Raw genomic sequence first — 4,585 nt, 5'->3', positions numbered from 1 at the left:
TTGTTGGCTGGCTATGACTTTGTTTTTGTCTTTAGTATTGATTGCAGCTGTTATGTAACAGCCTGATTGTTTACCTGCTGGGGGGCGTGGGCAGCCAGTGAGCACAGGTGGGAGCAGTTCAGGGCTGGAAGCTGATTGGGCCCAGCCTGGCTCCACCCCCTCCTTGAGCCACATTTAAGGGCTGTGCAGAGCAGGGGGCAGCATCAGCTCCTTGCGGTGCCTCCAAGAGAGCATTCCTGTGAGTGGTTGCTCTTTCTTGCTGGATACTGTATGGGCTGTGTCTCTGCTTGGAGATCCTTTCCTTTGGGCTGCACAGTGAGTGTTGGGCTTTGCAGTGCGGTAAGAAATTCCTTCTTTATTACTGGGTTTTAGATTTCCCCTTTTGGGGGGCTCTTGGCTGCGTTTAAGGATGGGTAGAAGGAGCAGCATTTGTGCTTGAATCCGCTTCCTTTGGAGAGCGGGGTGGGAATTTGTGTATTCCCAGCCCTATTGCTGCAGGTAAGAAGCATTGTTCACAGTGTGGTACCTGCAGATGTGGGCAGTGCCTTCATTGTTGTGTCCAACAGGTGCCAGCAGAGCCCCGAGAGATGCGCGGCTCCCGATGAGAACAGCGAGGAACAGAAACCTGCATTGCTTAGAACCCCGCAGAACCAGCTTTGCTGACCGGTAACTCTCAGCCCAGCAGGTAAGAGCAGCACACACTGACTGTGTTTTATCTGTTCCATATTGTGACTTAAGGTAGAGTTCCAGAGCTTATTTTTGCACTTTTGGGTGTCTTATGGGCTGTGTGCTTTTCTCCTTTTGCCTTTTTTCTTGCCTTTACTCTTTGCTGTTGTTTTGGGTTTTGATGCAGTGTTTTCTTTGCTCTCACTTTTGCTGTTCTGTTCAGCACTCTATGGGCTTTGGTGTTCATTTTGGTGCTCACTGCAGCATTCCCTTCAGCCTTTCATTCCGTATTGGAGTTCCAAGTAATTTCCTCTGCTGCTTTGCCCTCCATCTTGATGATCTTTGCACTGTTCTCTCGGGCCATGCCTTGCATTTCAATGTTCCCTTCAGTGGCCTTTTGGGCCTTGCCCCCCACGTTAATGTTCCTTGCAGTGCCCTTTTGGGCCTCGCCATCCATCTTGATGTTCCCTGCGCTGTTCTCTTGGACCTCGCCTTCCATGTCAGCGTTCATTGCAGCATTGTCTTGGGCCTTGCCCTCCATCTTGATGTTCCCTGCAGCGTTCTTTTGGACTTTGCCATCCATCTTGATGTTCCTTGCAGCATTTTCTTGGGCGTTGCCATGTATCTTGATGTTCCCTGCAGCGTTCTTTTGGACTTTGCCATCCATCTTGATGTTCCTTGCAGTGCCCTTTTGGGCCTCGCCCTTTGTTTTGCAGTTTTCTGCAGCGTTCATTAGGGCTTTGCCCTCTGTTTTAGCGTTCCCTTTGTTCTTGTCTTGGCCTCCTATGCTGCCTTTCCTTTGGCCTTTGTTTTTTCTATGACCTACCACGGTCTCTTTGCCCTTGCTTTTGCTTTGGCTTTCCCTTGCCTTTTCTCTTGTTTTTGCCTTACTGTTGGCTGCTTGCTCTGTTTTGCTTTTTTGGGATTTTTTTTGTCTGCTTTCTGCTTGAATTTGCCTTTGTCTCTCTGGGATTTCCTGGCTTACGGCGTTCATGTTAATTTTTATCCGTTTCCCTATTTTAATGGGGTCTCTAGTGGTAATTATAGTAACCTGTAGCGTTTCTGTAAATATAATTGTTAACACAATATTAAAGATGTCTCTTAAGCTAAACGTAGCCATAAAAATTGATGCCTTGTGTTGTATGTGAATGTTACTTTCATTGTAATCATAGTGTGGAATAAAATTGTTAAACTTAGTGCAAATTTAAACATATAAATAGCATTAATTGTATCCCTAATGGCGTTAATTGTATCCCTAATGGCGTTAATTGTATCCCTAATGGCGTTAATTGTATCCCTAATGGCGTTAATTGTATCCCTAATGGCGTTAATTGTTTCCCTAATTAGAGCCCTGAGAGATGTGCAGCTCCTGATGAGAACAGCGAGGAATAGAAATCTGCATTGTCCGGAACACCGCAGAACCAGCTTTGCTGAGTGGTAACTATCAGCGCAGCAGGTAAGGGCAGCACACACTGCCTGTTTTTTATCTGTTCCATATTGCGACTTAAGGTAGAGTTTCAGAGCTTATTTCTGCACTTCGGGGTGTTTTATGGTCTGTCTGTTTTTGTAGTGCTGTGTTGTCTTTGTGTTTGATCTGTGCTGTTTCCCAGCTGTTTCTTGCAGTGTTGTCCTTGCCCTCCATTTTGCCATTGCCCACATCATTTTCTTGTGCCTTGCCTTCCATTTTGGCATTGTTTGCATCATTTTCTTGTGCTTTGCCCTTCATTTTGGCATCGCCTGCATCGTTTTCTCGCGCTCTATTTCGGCGTTCGCGGCATCATTCTCTCGGGCTTTGCCCTGCATTTTGGCGTTTCCGCGTCGTGCTCTTTGCCTTGCCCTCCATTTTCGCGTTCTCTTCATCATTCTTTTGGGCCTTGCCCTCCATTTTGGCATTCCTTGCATCATTCTGTAGGGCCTTGCCATGCCTTTTGGCATTCATTAAGTCGTTCTCTTGGGCTTTGCCCTCCTTTTCAGCGTTCACTGCATCATTTTGTAGGGCCTTGTTCTGCATTTTGGCGTTTTTTGCATCGTTCTCTTGGGTGCAGGCCTCCATTTTGGAGTTGCCTGCATCATTTTGTAGGGCCTTGTCCTTCATTTTGGCATTTGCTGCCTTGTTCTCTCTTCCTTTTAGCTCCTTTTTGGAGTTTCATGCAGCCTTTTTTGGGCTTTGCCCCCTATGTTACCCTTCCTTGCTTTGTTCAGTTTGGTCTCTGTTTCGGTGTTGCCTGCAGCCTTGTCTTAGGTCTGATCTGTGCGTCAGCTTCCCCTTGGGTTTTGTGCACGCCTTTTTCTCATGTTTGCCTTTGGTGTTGTCTTCTCTTGGGCTTTTGCCTTTTCTTTTGTCTTTGCTTTTTGTTTTGCTAATTGTGAATATAAGGGTAATAAATGTGACCTTTATACATTCACCCCAACCCTAATTTGTTAGCCTGATACGTGGTGTTAATTGTCATTGTCACTGTACAGATATTGGTTTTAAATGTAGAGGTTAATTCTGAATCTACTTTGCAATGTGGCTCTAAATCTTAATGTATTGCTAATAGTTTGTTTCATTGGCTTCAGCCCACGATCTAACTTTGCCATTTTCTTCCTTAGGGCCCTTCTGTTCCCTGGCTGTCGGGTGCTTCCTCGTGACGCAGCACTCCATGCTGCTATGTTGGCGTTTAATAAAGTTTTTGGAGGCCAGATGAGCCATTACGATACTACATCAGCTGCACACAGTAGGATTTACAGTCCTATTTTAGCTTTACACTGACTTAACCTAATTAGTTTTAGCTTAGGAATCAATTCACTTCACCCATATTGGCTTTAGCTTTGCATTCAATTCACTGTACTACAATTGGCTTTAGCTTTGCATTCAATCACTTTAATTTAATCTAATTAGTTTTATGTTAGGAATCAATTCACTTTACCCACATTAGGTATAACTTTGTAGTCACGTAACTACAAGTAAATTGGTTTTTTGCTTTGCAATCTGTTAATCTTATAGTAATTGCTTGTAGTTTTACATTTATTTAACTTTAACCAAATTGGCTTTAGCTTTGCAATCATTCAGTGTTTAATAAAATTGCTTTTAGCTTTGCAATCATTTAATCTAAAATTAATTGGTTTTAGCTTTGCAATTATTTAACCTTAATCAAATTGGCTTTAGCTTTGTAATCATTTAACCTTAATCAAATTGGCTTTAGCTTTGCTATCATTTAACCTTAAACTAACTGGCTTTAAATGACTCCAAAGCTAATCTTAAACTAATTGGCTTTAGCTTTGCTGTCATTCAATCTTAAACTAATTGGCTTTAATTTTGATATCAAATTAATTCAACCAAATTGGCTTTTTCCAAATTATATCAGCCAAATTGGCTTTAAATTGGTCTTGCTTCCGGGGCTGGGCGAGCCCATTTGTTTTTATGTTAGGGCGGACCCAGCCCCGGAATCAACGCCCACGGCCTGGAGAAGCCCAGTTGCTTCCCGGCCACTTTGAGACTCGTGCCCATTTGCGGCCACTCTGAGACTTGCGCTGGTTTTAGCGCTGTGCAGTGATTTTGACTCAGCCACATTGGCTTTAGCTTTGCAATCAATTAACCTCAATCCAATTGGCTTTAGCTTTGCAATCAAATTAATTCAACCAAATTGGCTTTAATTTTGTAATCAAATTAATTCAACCCAATTGGCTTTTTCCAAATTATATCAGCCAAATTGGCTTTAAATTGGTCTTGCTTCCGGGGCTGGGCGAGCCCATTTGTTTGTATGTTAGGGCGGACCCAGCCCCGGAACCAACGCCCACGGCCTGGAGGAGCCCAGTTGCTTCCCGGCCACTTTGAGACTCGTGTCCATTTGCGGCCACTCTGAGACTTGCGCCCCCTTGCGGTCATTATGAGAGTTGCGCTGGTTTTAGCGCTGTGTAGTGATTTTGATTCAACCAA

General features: G+C 44.0%; 1 long non-coding RNA gene across 1 annotated transcript; it reads left to right on the top strand.

The window, feature by feature from the left end:
* Positions 1 to 216: 216 nt before the first annotated feature.
* On the top strand, positions 217 to 3,565 carry LOC140250762 (uncharacterized). Its single transcript, XR_011903264.1, has 4 exons — positions 217 to 315; positions 567 to 685; positions 2,014 to 2,122; positions 3,259 to 3,565. It is a non-coding gene; the product is annotated as an uncharacterized lncRNA (long non-coding RNA).
* The last annotated feature ends 1,020 nt before the right edge of the window (positions 3,566 to 4,585 follow it).

Source organism: Excalfactoria chinensis, chromosome 3 (genome assembly GCF_039878825.1).
Source record: "Excalfactoria chinensis isolate bCotChi1 chromosome 3, bCotChi1.hap2, whole genome shotgun sequence".
NCBI lineage: Eukaryota > Metazoa > Chordata > Aves > Galliformes > Phasianidae > Excalfactoria > Excalfactoria chinensis.
Note: the sequence above shows the minus strand (reverse complement) of the source record. Positions and strands in the feature narration are given on the sequence as shown.